The sequence below is a fragment of the Pleurodeles waltl genome, chromosome 5, assembly GCF_031143425.1.
Source record: "Pleurodeles waltl isolate 20211129_DDA chromosome 5, aPleWal1.hap1.20221129, whole genome shotgun sequence".
Classification (NCBI taxonomy): Eukaryota; Metazoa; Chordata; class Amphibia; order Caudata; family Salamandridae; genus Pleurodeles; species Pleurodeles waltl.
In genome coordinates this window covers 647,081,740-647,095,714 of record NC_090444.1, presented here as the reverse complement: position 1 = coordinate 647,095,714, position 13,975 = coordinate 647,081,740, and positions in this window count along the sequence as shown.

The window sequence follows — 13,975 nt, the reverse complement described above, 5'->3', positions numbered from 1 at the left end:
GCACCGTGGGCTACCTAGGACCTACCTTAGAGCTGACTTATATGTAGTAATATAGAAGTTTAAGGCTTGACATGGAGGTTTAAATGCCTGGTCAACATGGCCGTGTGACACTGCATTCACACTGCAATGGCAGGCCTGCAACATGTTTTTGAGAGCTATTTACGTGGGTGGCACAATAATTGCTGGAGGCTCACTGGTAGCATTTAACTTAAGGGCCTGGGTATACAATATCCCACTCTACAAGGAAATTACAATTAAATACGCTAATTAGGTATATGCTAATCAAACAATGTTTAAGGGAGTGAGCACAGGCACTTTATCACTGGTTAGCAGTGGTAAAGTGCACAGAGTCAGAAGGCCAACAAAAACAAAATCCAGAAGAATTTGTAGATAAGTAGGCAAAAGGTTTCAGGGAAGACCACCCTAATACTGACAGGTCTAACAGACCTCTTTAATGGTAAAATCAGATTTGTAATCACAATTCTAAAAAAGCCACTTTAAGAAAGTTGGCATTTTTTTGTCCCATACATTTGCTGATTTAGCTTGATCTGGGCCACATGACTAGATTTAGCTAGCAATTGGTCTTCCTGTATTGCCCCCAAACAGTGAGACAAAGGGAAGGTAGGTGTTGGAAGAATGGGTCTCTCTGAGTTAATGAGAGATAGGAGCTGTCACCTACCACACTTGCGCATCACAAAGCATCTGCCTGAGCACTCTCACAAAGAATGTGTCAATGGTCTTTTGTAACTCCAGACAAGCTGGGACCAGGACAGGGAGGAAGGGGAGGCCTGACACCTTAGGGGAGTGGAAACCAGTAGAGGCTTCTCCTAATTCAAAGTGTGCACCACGTATAAGTATTAGACCTCAGACTCCAACTCTTCTGTATACTTCTGAACGTGTGGAGTCTGCCAGAAAGGAGGACTGCTGTGCTGCTGAAAGGACTGCCACTCTACTGGACTGCAGCCTAGAAGGACTGCTGTCATCCTGTGCTGACATGCTGCCTTGTTACCCTCTTGCCTGGGTAGGAAGGACTGGACCTGCATCTCCAAACACAGGACCCCTGAGTGACTCCATGGACTAGTTGTCTGGACCCCGGATCATACCCCTCAGGGGCAGAACAGGCTTCCAATAACCTTAGCCAAGTACCTAAACTCTGCCATCTGTGAGTACTGCCCTCCAAAGTGGTGATTACCAGTCTGCGGCTCGACATCTCACTCTTGGAACCAACACAAAGCCTCTGCTGGGCAAACTTCCAGGATACAAAGGCTCTGCATCAACTGTATCAGACCATCAGCATGGCTGCTGCGCAACACATCTCCACGCATCCCCATGCAAGTACATCGCATTGCAGTTTGCAGTTCCCTAGAACCAGTGCTGCATGATGCATCTTCTCACACAGACCTCACATCCCCTGTGCTGCACAACGCTTCTTCAACATGAGACTCTGCATCACTTCTCAACCAAGTTTAAGGCACTGTGTTCAATGGAACTAAATAGGCCCCTGTAGTTGGCTCCACAGATAACAGCATCAAGGTTCTTCAATATGCTGATGATACACAACTCTCCTAGAAAGCCTCTTCTGCTTCGGTCATCTAACACCTCAAACACTGACTGTGTATCATTATGTCATCAAAACTTGGGTGTTCAGCGCTTACCTGAAGCTCAGCCCATCCAAGAGAGAATTCCCGTTATTTACCAAGAACAACAAACAGGAAAGAGTACAAACCTAGTTCAATGACATGAACCTTAACAGCTTCTAACCTCAATTTTGACTAAATGCCAAGTTACCTGGATTCACTCTGGACACCAACCTCACCCTAAAGAACTCAATTAAAAAAAACAAAGAAGGCCTTGTACCAGCTCCTGATTATAAAGAAAGTGAAACAGTTTCTTCCAGAAAGCATCTTCAGAACTGTTGTTCAACCCCTTGTGTTCTAGCATCTATCTGGATGTTGGTAATGTCCTGCTTCATGGTCTCCCAAGCTCTACATGGTCTCTGTATACCAGCATTCTGCACACAGCAGCAATTCTACTTAAGGGATTGAAGAAATATGATCACACTTATCCAAACCTGAAGGAACTCCTTTGACTACAAATTGCTGGCCTGTACTGTCTTCAAAACTAGCTGCAACGTTTACAAAGCCATTATAACCCACACCCCACTTATTTTGCTGACAAGCTCACCATCTCTGGTGGTTGTTGACACACCCGCAGCCAGGACTCCATCAGACTGCAAACCAAGCAGTGTAAAAAATAAAAGAAAAATATGACTAAAGACATGTTCTAGCTATGGAAGCACAATCTGGAACAACATCCTTGTATCCATTAGGAACACTTAAACACTGCTCTATTTTCGGAAGTTGAAGATGCACATCTTGCAAGAATATTACATCACACTGCTTTACCAGTCCACGAACCAGCCACCTCTCTTATCACTTGCTGACTTTGTGCTGAAGTTTGACTAGGTGCAGCTCTTTGCTGCCTTTAAGCCAGGTTCACTCAATAGAAATACCTTATATACATACATGCAAGCATACATACATACATACATACATACAGACAGACACAAATACATGCTATAAAAGAGGGAGGGTATATGTTTTCCTAGTGTTCCAGACATTCACAAGTTGGACCTCCATTTTCCACCACTGTAAAGATACAAAATGTATGGTGGAAGATTCTGGCTTCAATGGACTCTCAAGGAACGATTGACATCAGTGAGATCCAGGCAGGGCTGGCTTTAGGGCAGTGCAACTGTTGAGGCCACACTGGGCACTGAAATGGAGGGGGGTACTGACCTTGGGGGGGAGCTATGTTTAGCAATAACTTATGATTTAGCAGCACCTGCTGCAGAGTATCTTCTGCGTCTAGCTTTCAGGCAGCCTTTACCAGCACTTTAAAACAAATGAAGGACCAGATTTACTAACCTTTTATGCAATGCAGCGTAGCAAGGCAACTTGATGTGCTGGATTGCATGAAAGGGAGAGAGCAGAAATGTGCCATATCTAGTAAGGTATGCCACATTTCTGCTCTCTCATAGTACTGGCACACTTCAGGCAGCTAGCTGCAATGCAGGTATCAAAGTACCACGGTACAAGGCTGCCTCAGTTGCAAGGAGAGTTCTTTTTTGTTCAGGAAGGCCCACGTTCCTGCACAAAAACAATCTCTCGAGGCATTTCCAGCACACCTAGAAAGAGTAAATAACTAGGAGCAAAAAAAAAAATCTCTATGTTACACAATCCTTTGGGAGGAGAAGCAATTTCACGCAATCCCAGGTTTACAAACCTTTGTAAATTTGGGATTGCGTGAAACCATGGGTGGGTGCATGGGAACGCCTCCAGAATTAAATGTACTGCAATGAAGCACAAGCCACTGCATTGTTACATTCTTTTTACAAAGCCACGCAAGGCGATGCAAATCGCCCCTTGCGTGGTTTTGTAAATATCTACTAGAATTTCGCGTTATGGATGTGCCACAAAAGCGATGCAACCATGATACACAATGTTAGTAAATCTGGCCCATGAAATCTATGTGAGAGAGGAGCTATAGAGAGATGGGAGGCATTTTAGAGGGTGGTAGTGAGGGAATCCGAGGAGGAGGTCATTGAGGGGTATAAAACAAATTGTTGCACAAGGTGCCTCCAGTGCTACAAGCTCACCTGAGATATGGGAGCTAGTGATGAATGATCTTGCAAAGACATTGCTTGGCCCTACCCATGCATGAACCATCTGAAGCCAAAATTATTGAGTAGGCACTGGCATATTGGAAGCAGTTAAGTGAGATTGTGAAACTCATAGGCAAGGAAAGCAGCAGCAACTAATGATGAAGCAAGTTGAGAGCAAACGGTGGCAATTTTTTCAGTGTGGGGCCACATCACTATTCTGAACAAATCTATAGGAATGCCAAGATTTGCCAAAGTAGACCACAGCCGATCACGATGCACACAGTCAAAGGCGGATTTAAATACACAAAACCAAGTAAAGGATTCTTTCTTTGGTGTTACACACTTTTCAGCTAGGAGGTACAGCCTAAACACTTGATCTGCAGTACCAATATCCTTAAGGGAAACTGTCTGGCAATGGGATGAAACCTCATGAGGTGTAATTCGTACCGAAATACGAAAGCGAGCCAATAGACCAAGGGCCATATTTATACTTTTTTACGCAAAACTGCGCTAACGCAGTTTTGCGTCCAAAAAATTAGCGCCGGCTAACGCCATTCTGAAGCGCCATGCGGGCGCCGTATTTAATCAATGACGTTAGCCGGCGTTAGCCGCCGGCGCTGCCTGGTGTGCGTGGAAAAGAACGACGTACACCAGGCAGCGCCGGCGTAGGGGGATATGGAGCTTGGGCGTCAAAAAATGGGGCAAGTCAGGCTGAGGCAAATTTTTCGCCTCAACCCGATTTGCGCCATTTTTTTCAACTCCCAACCCCCATAGAAATGACTCCTGTCTTAGCAAAGACAGGAGTCATGCCCCCTTGCCCAATGGCCATGCCCAGGGGACTTCTGTCCCCTGGGCATGGTCATTGGGCATAGTGGCATGTAGGGGGGCACAAATCAGGCCCCCCTATGCCACAAAAAAATTTTTTTAAAATGACTTACCTGAACTTACCTTAATGTCCCTGGGATGGGTCCCTCCAGCCTTGGGTGTCCTCCTGCGGTGGGCAAGGGTGACATGGGGTGTCCCTGGGGGCATGGGAGGGCACCTCTGGGCTCCTTCAGAGCCCACAGGTCCCTTAACGCCTGCCTTTTCCAGGCGCTAAAAAACGGCGCAAAAGCGGCCGTACGTCATTTTTTTTGCCCCGCCCACTCCCGGGCGTGAATTTTGCCCGGGAGTGTAAATACGACGCACATGCCTCGGAGTCAATTTTTTTGACGGGAACGCCTACCTTGCATCTCATTAACGCAAAGTAGGTGTCCACGCTAAAAAATGACGCAAACTCCATGGACTTTGGCGCTAGACGCGTCTAACGCCAAAGTATAAATATGGAGTTAGTTTTGCATCGGAATTGCGTAAAAAAAAACGACGCACTTCCGGCGCAAACGGAGTTTAAATATGCCCCCAAATATTTTCTGCATACGAGCCAATAGACCAAATATTTTCTGCATGCTAATAGGCTAATCGGTCTACAACTCATTTGTTAATTTCTGCAACCCTTTTGTGAACTGAGGCAATTTCGGTGCCAAGCCAAGGCGTGGGTTCTGCCGCTGTGTGTATTACGTTATTCACTGAAGCTTTAAAATTTGGTACCCAAGTTAACTGTTCTGATTTGAAGAAATCTGACAGAATCTTGCGCAGTCGTGGGGCGCTGCCAATCCTTTGTAAATTAATGGCTCTGGAGGCCTCATATACCGTAAGAGGTTCAAAAGCGCCACTACATCTTGCCATAGCCTAACACATCCAATGTAATGTAAACAGTGTCTAGAAAAATGTGATAAAAAGTCTGCAAAACATTTATTTTCTTCAATATGCAGCTCTGGATGCGCACGGGTTTTTTCTTAACCCACGTTTAACTATCTTTCTAAAAGCTTTACAATCATTTTTGTTGTAAGCTTCCGTCAGTTAACCCCATAGATCATTGTCTTGCTTTTTAGGAGATCCTTATACTATTTCCTCCAAACTATAATCTAATTAATTGAATTACTTTTAAAAGACTCCGAGTGCGTTTCCTTCTCTCTTTTGCACTCTGCAACCTAGACTTCTCAGTGCGATGAATATGAATACCCAAAACCTGTTCACACGAGCTAGGAACAGGGGAGTTAATGCTCCCAGTAACATTGCGAATTTTCTTATGCGTATCCATTGCTACCTTCTGAGCTATACAGAGACATTTCAAGGTATGAGCAAAGTGGGCCATTCCCCAAGACAGCCACCTTCCAAGGGGCCACGGAAGAATGTGATATTTCTCTCACCTCGTTTATTTACTTCACTCTCTTGCTCAGCGTATCCCCACTTCTCAATCTTTCACTCTGTACCCAGTGTCATTCCAAAGTTTTTTGAACACCCCATAAGATAAGCGTCAGCTGTGACCCCATTTCTGAAAATGTGAGTGTGATTCCATTTTTGTTGGCATCATTCAAGCTTTAATTCCCGGAAAATCTGTAATTTACTGTTGTCTGAACAGGGGGCCTTAAAATACGTTTAAGCCCAAGGCCCCACAAATACTTAAAATTACACTGGAGCTGTCCATATGCCTCCACCGCACCCTATACAGTAGTGGGTTGAATGTCTAGAGCTCTGGCTAGCTAGTCTCATAGATAAAGTGAGGGGGGTCCTAGTGAACCCTGTATTGCACTGTAGGCCCATATGTGCATGCCACTGGGGCAGGTATGAGTAAGATCGAATCTGGAACAATAAAAAGATCTGGTCACCAAAATGGGGGCACTGTTGTTAATTTGCTAAACTTACGTTGCAGAGCTGGAGACTGGGTAGATAGCAGGTAGGGAACACCACAATGTTTTATATTTCTTTGTCAGTGTTTTTTGTGCAGATGAGATATACATTTTTTAAACAGGGTGGACTTTTTCACTAAAGATTTGTTCGTCCACTGTCAATACTGCATAGCTGATTTGTTTTAAATATAGTGCACTATCTTCACTGACCCAGGTATGGTGTAGAGAGCCCTTATCTTCTAGAGGTCTTGAATTGTGCTGTTTTGTATTTAAAATGCTGGGTAAATTAGTGCTACTTTTTGTTTCACAGGCAAACACCCGTACAAAAAGTCAACATTAGCGATGTAATGATAATGGGTAGCTATATTTCATGCTACTTCTGGTACTTAGAAAATGTGTGCCAAACTTAGGGGGTCATTCTGACCCTGGCGGCCACCGCGGCGGTTCAGCCGCGGTCAGAAGCGGAAAGTCGGCGGGCTCCCGCCGACTTTCCGCTGCTCGGGGGAATCCTCCATGGCGGCGGAGCGCGCTCCGCCGCCATGGGGATTCTGACACCCCCTACCGCCATCCTGTTCATGGCGGGAAACCCGTAAGAGGGCCCCGCAAAGTATTTCAGTGTCTGCTTTGCAGACACTGAAATACGCGACGGGTGCAACTGCACCCGTTGCACCCCTCCAACTACGCCGGCTCAATTCGGAGCCGGCGTCCTCGTTGCAGGGGCATTTCCTCTGGGCCGGCGGGCGCTCTTTTGGAGAGCGCCCGCCGGCCCAGAGGAAATGTCTGAATGGCCGCCGCGGTCTTCTGACCGCGGTGAGGTCATTTGGCGGCGGTACCTTGGCGGACGGCCTCCGCCGTCCGCCAAGGTCAGAATCAGGGCCTTAGAGCCATATTTACTAATATTTTACACAAAGCAATGCAACAAAGCAACTTGCTGCGCTATATTGCATAAAAGAGAAAGAGCAAGAATGAGCCATATCTACTGCGATCTGCCATACTCCTACTCTCTCAAGGTGCTGGCACTTTTCAGGCAGCCTAGTGTCAGCGCGCTCATCCTCGCGCTGTGGTACAAGGGTGCCTGAATTATGAGGAGGATTGTTTATGTGCTGAAGGTACACCTCCCGACACAAAAACAATCCTTGGGGGCATATATTTCGCTTTTTCTGTGTGCTGCCGAGCAGCATACATACAAAGAGGACAAAGAGGAAGAAACCAGGTGAAATAAAGATATGTTGCCTTTTTACACCTGCTTTAAGAAGTCATGGCTTTTTGACACATTCCCAGGTTTACTAGGTTTAGTAAATCTTGGATTCCACCAAAATCCATGGGTGGATGCAAAGAAGCACCCATGCTCCACCCATGCTAGCCTACGCTCTGCTGTGCATTACTTGTTTTTTCCTAAGCCATGCAAATTAGGGTTTGCATGGCTCAGTAAATCCAGAAATGCATTTTGTGTCGGACTGCATTAAATACGTAACCCAACCTTGACTCAAAATGTTAGTAAATCAGGTCCCAGAATCACACTTTGAGGACTAGTTTTGAAACCAATTTGCCTCTATCGTGTTTATTTTCCCTTTAGTTCTGGTCCTATCAGTACCATGCCTATTTTAAGCTTTATATTATGTACTTTGAAAAGTTTGATTTGCAGTAAGTAAACTGATTATTTTTTCTGTTTATCAGGCCTGAATGATCGCCACCGCCTGGGTTCCTGGGTGAGAGTTATAACACAATGTACACATTTGCTGCACTACAGGTTGCAAATCAGAGCTTAAAGACAATACTTAATTACACAAATAACTTTAGACAGTTTTGAAAGCAGAGTTCCTTTTCATTTCATGCTATCCCAAAATAGAAGCCTTGAAATTGTCTCTTTATTAAACAGATATGTTCTCTTGAGGCTGTAAATGCCAACGTACTTATTAAATCCTTGCTAAATGTTGATCAGATAAAGTTTTTGAGAAAATGTCATAATTCTGTTTGCTTGTGATGGAAGACACGTGATCACTATCTGCCTACTGCGCTATTATTTGCTAAATAAATTATTTTTTGAGGCGTAACTAGGAGAAAGATCTCCTTATTAAGGATTATTTTTGTACAGTAAGGATGCAAGAGTGCCTGCGATGGAGTTAGGCAGCACACAGTGGGCCAGCAAAGGATAGAGCAGAAACGCTCCATATCTCTGTAAATCTGAAACATTTCTACTCCTTCCCTTTCACGCAATGCAGCTCAACATCTTTGCTTTCTGGCCTGCGTTTCATAAAAGATTAGTAAATATGCGTATCAATGTGTTTCGAGCCCACGTGTAAAATAGATGGTTCAAAAATGTAATTCGTTTTACAGCAATCAATGTTTCTTCTTTGATGGATCAATCCTGTTTTTCTCTTGATGTTCATATGTGCAGCAGAGGCGTAGCAACCAATGATGCAGCAGACACAGTGTCAATGGGGCCCATTGTATCCCGACAATGCTGTATTTTACTGCCCCAACAGCAGCCAAAGAGACCACTTTCATTGCTTGCACCAGGGACCATGGTATCCTTGCCGCGCTACTGGTGCTAGGGTGCGGGTAATCGGTAGTGGGTGCTCCTTCTTGCTTTAGATGGTCTGTTGCATAAGACTGCCGCTATCAGTGTCGGACCTGCGCATTTGAATGTTACCGTCATTAGCGCACCGCCGCTCTGCTGGGCTGAATCACTCATTAGCTCTCCTCATCTGCTGAAGGGCTCTGCCTGGTATGAGACCTCGGGGAAGCTGCAAATTAAATAAGAGTGTGAGGGGGCACGTGTACAAGCAGGTGTTCTTGGAACAGGCTATGCTGACATGTTTAAGTAAACAAATTGATCAATTTCATCTTATAATTTCTAAGAGGTGCCCAGCATCTGGAAATGTTATTTTAACTATTTAGTGTCCCCGTGACGCCTGTTCTCGGGAGGCCACGTAACGTAGTTCACGCATACAGATATTTGATCCACCCCATGGCCTGCCACCACAGAGAAGCGTAGTTATTAAGAGTTCAGTAGGCGCAGTGCCACCGGGTCCCATGGGTGATAGGGACTCATGTCACACCAATTAGTGGCTGTTTTTTTTTTTTACCATACTAGAAGGAGTTGTAGGGGACAATTTATTGTCTGCTTCCATTCGGTCCCGTAGTGCCCTTGCTACGCTGCACGCGTCTGACCCCGGCCTTTGGCGTGCTCCGGGCCTGAAGAGCCATGGATGGGTGTGTTTCAGATGTGAGGGCTGGAGCCAGAGGACAGACATCAACGCTGTACGTTTTGGTTCCGCTGGTCTTATGCTATAAGAAACTCTTCAATTGTGAGCATGCATAAGAAGTGAAAGTCGCGTAGCTTTGTTCCTTTGGTATTTCCTTTTCAGATTCTTTCTGCTGGACGTAGCCGTGCAGGATGGCTGGAGTCTCCGCACCTGTTCATGCTGTCACGCCACAGGACTGTGCACAAGGCTTGTCCAGACGCTATGCCCTGTGCAAAGTGCCAACTTGGCTTGATCTCAGGCATGCACAGCGAGCATCTAAAAAAAGATTCTTGGCACGGGCATGGGGCGAGGTTAATAAGTGCTGGATACATTTTCCGACAGGACAACTCTGAACTAAGTGTGCGCGCAGCTGTAAAATTGTGAGACCCCCTTATTTAAAATTTTTGAAAACTTTGCATTACTTGTGTTTAAAAAAAATAAAAATAAAGGTGACGTTAGCAACCCTTCACGCAGAAGGAAACATGTCCTTAACTCCTAGGGGCTACGAGAGCGGTGGTCGCTGGCATTACCTGGCGACCATCCAGCATAGGAGCCTCCATCCTTATTATATCACGTCCTACTACATGCCGACCCCCTACCATGTTAGCCCATTCCCTGGCAAAGCCCTTTTTCCAAGCTCTCACCCGCAGTCTATCCTAGGGGCTCCCGACCGTGAATGCCAATTCAATTTCAATTTCGAAAACTGCTCATTTGCGTGGGGAATTTTACCCTGGCCAAAATCTTTAACCATCTTTATTGATGTTAATAATTTTGCTTCGTCGGCATAAGTTTTTATTACTTTGTAGTGCCATGTCCTGCCCAATCGTGAGCTTTGTAAAGATTAATATAACGTTCTGTCACTTATTCTTTGGGTGGACTTTACAATATTTTCCAGAGACTTTCCAGTGATATTTCCAGAGTTAGAATTAATGGGGAGTTTTCCAGTCCTGTAGACTTAGGGGATTTAAAGATCGTTCCTACTGATGGTGTCCCCTTACTGGAGTGGATCCTGTTGTTATTCATAGATCTTATGGGTAATGTGTAAAGTGTGAATTGTTTTATGTGTCTTTTGTTTTACAGGTACCAGCTGCAACTCATTAATTAATTGCTGCATAATAATAACAATATCATTTTGTTATAACCAGAGTTAGTATGTTTTTCTAAATGTGTGTTCTAGAACTTTTAAATGAAGCCCAACATGTTAATGCTAATTAGTGGATGGTGAGAGAGTTTATCATTACATGCTCATGATTCATATTGACGTTCATTGATCTATTGCTTCAATGTATATTATCTCGCTGGCGCAGATTCTGGTGCTATAAAGTTGTGTTATAACGCTTGAATTAATTTGTTTACTTGCTTTGATTAACCTCAGCTATATAAGGCGTTCTAACCAACCACTGATGATTCTTTATATGTATCATTTGTGTTTGAGAATTATTTTCGTGACCTTAGCATTGTTAATATAAGGAAATACATTTTACAAATCTTCTTAATAAACTGGTGTGGACATTGCAGTGCAATTAGATTGCCAATTTCTTGTTTACTGATGATTATTGTGATGATTATGGCATGCACTATTGACATCCTATATAGTCAATGTCGGATTGGTCCATCGGCCTAATGCACGAGTTCCACTATTTTGATCTGAGGTAATAGCTAGGATTTCTCGGCGCTGCAGCAGTTTTTGGTAGCAGAGTTACGGTTACGTCATTATTACATGATGTCATGGTGATGTCATAATTTTGAGAAATAATTTTCTTGCAATTGTTTTTATTACATTTTTTGAAATGTTTTCCGGATCTGAGAAAATGAGTTGCTAGTTGTCTTAAGTGACTTTCCCCAGTCTTTGGAGACGCTCTAGTTTGAAGGGTGTGTTCTTAGCGGTGTTTGATTGAATCGAGTGAGGTCAGATTATTTTGCGCTTGCACAACCTGAGCTAATTTGCAGATGATTGAGGTGTTCATGAGTCCAGAAGAAGTGGGCATACTCCAATAGGGAAGAGAGTAGGGAAGCAGCATTCTTCATTTGAGTGTGGCGCCTAATTCTGGAAAAATTGTCCACGTGGTTGCTGATGACAGACCTAATGAGAGAGGTCTAAGACTCCGGAGTATATTGACAAGTGTAGAGAGACACTTGGTATATGTTGTAATTTGTTTATTTAGTAGACCGATCTGGCGTGGTAGGTAAATCGAGTTTGTGAGAAATTTGTGCGGTTGAAATTATAACTGGGATTTGGTGAGTACTAAGTGCACTAGAACAATAATCCAAACAGATTTCGTTGTTTTGTTTTGTTTGAAATATATTTTGTGAATCACTTCTTAATCAAATTGTTTTTCAACAGATTTTATACAAAATGAAGTTTCTCAAAGCTTTAAGAAATGCCTTTAGAAGTGATCAATATATTCCGGCAAGAAAGGGAGAAATTTGTCTGCCAGAAAATACTCCAGCATATATCGTGATTGAGGAGATGGGTACGGGAGTGTGCCTCTGGTTGAAACACTGGGTCAGGATCACAAAGAAAGAAGGTTGTTTGGCTTTTCCAGAAAATGGTACTTTTAATTTAAGGATTTTGGAGAATCTGACGCAGAAAATGTACAGTTTAAAACCTCCTCCGAGACCCGCTCAGTATGAAGCTTTAGCGATTTGGGAGCTAGTAACTAAACAGCAACAAGCATTGACATTTGAGAGGAGAATGAGGAGAGTAGAAAAGACACTCGCAGAAGCTAGATGGGAAGAGGAGCAGAAAGAGTGAAGACTGGCTACTCTGCAGGGAATTAGATTATTTCCTGCAAGAACAAAATATGACAAGGAGGAGTCAAAGGCTGAGAAGGAAAAGAAAAAGAGATCTTTAGCAAATAAAGAATGAAAATTAAAAGATTTAAAAAGAGTTATGTTTAATGATGGTGATGAATTGGATGAGGATGAATTAGTTTCTGAGATTTTGCGAACTTATCGACCACCATCTTTAGCTCAAGGAGGTCAAGGAACCAGTGAGAGTAGAACTAGTGAGAGTGGAACTAGTGGAAGTGGGATTAGTAATATGACTACTACTGCACCATCCACATCGGGGTTGCCACAAGATATCCTGAACAGCAAACAGGTTCAGATGCAGAGTAGTTTTAATGATTCATTGAACAATGGACAGCAGTTAGAGATAGACATTCCTGAGACTTATCCAGAAGTTCCAATTGTAAGGATGACTACTAATTTAGGCCCTCATTATGAAGCCGCCTGCCAAGATCTGACCGCTGCGGTCATTTTGAGATCCCCGCTGGGCCGGCGGGCGTAAACCTGATTTGCACCCCGCCAGCCCAGCGGGGATCTCGGCCGCAACACAGGAGCCTGCTCCAAATGGAGCCGGCGGTGTTGCGGCCGTGCGACGGGAGCAGTTGCACCCGTTGCGCTTTTTACTGTCTGCATAGCAGACAGTGAAAAGCTGCACTTGGCCCTGTCAGGGGGCCCCTGCACTGCCCATGCCAGTAGCATGGGCAGTGCAGGGACCCCCAGGGGCCCCGCGACTCCCCGTACCGCCAGCCTTTTCGGTTCAAACCGCCAGGAAAAGGCTGGCGGTAGGGGGACTCGTAATCCCCTGGGAAAGCACTGCCAGCCTGTTGGCGGTGCTTCCGTCACAACAGACCGCCAGGGGTTGTAATGACCCCCTTAGTGTTTTCTCCAGGTCAAAAAGGGCTGAGTTTAATTCAGAAAGATCCTGTTCAAATGCAGATTCCTCAAATGCAGAGCATGAGAACAATGCAGACACAGAATACTGGATCTCGTGCTAGTCCAGATAAAATTTCAGTACCTATTACAATGGGTCCACATTTGCCACTATATGTCCGGAGTAATAATAGTGGAGTGAGTTCATTGGTCCAGTTTCAGAATGGAGTTTTAGAAAAATCTACTCCAAGGCAAGAACAAAACCTGAATGATACTAGGTCTTTAATATATTTGTCTCATATTGGGAATTCTGGGATCAGATCCTCCAGCAATCAGGAAGGGAGATTATTGTCTCCACAGCAATGTGCGAGTACAGTACAGCAAGGCCTGAGTGCACAGACAAATGAGATTTCTTTAAAAGGTTTATCCACACAAAAAATAACAAAATGGTTAGAAGACCTCAGTAGTCCAAAGACCATGGAGAGGCAGAATAGGGAAGAAGACTCAATAGACAGAGACAGATTGTCGATGGAAGGAAACAAGCTTCTTGAAGGGACAATGGGTGTGAACAGACTTGAATCATATACTGAAGCGCAATTGAGATACTTGTGTAAGATCATTACAGGAGCAGGAAAGGTACATCAGCAGTTACAAGAAGTTGCAGATGAGTATGA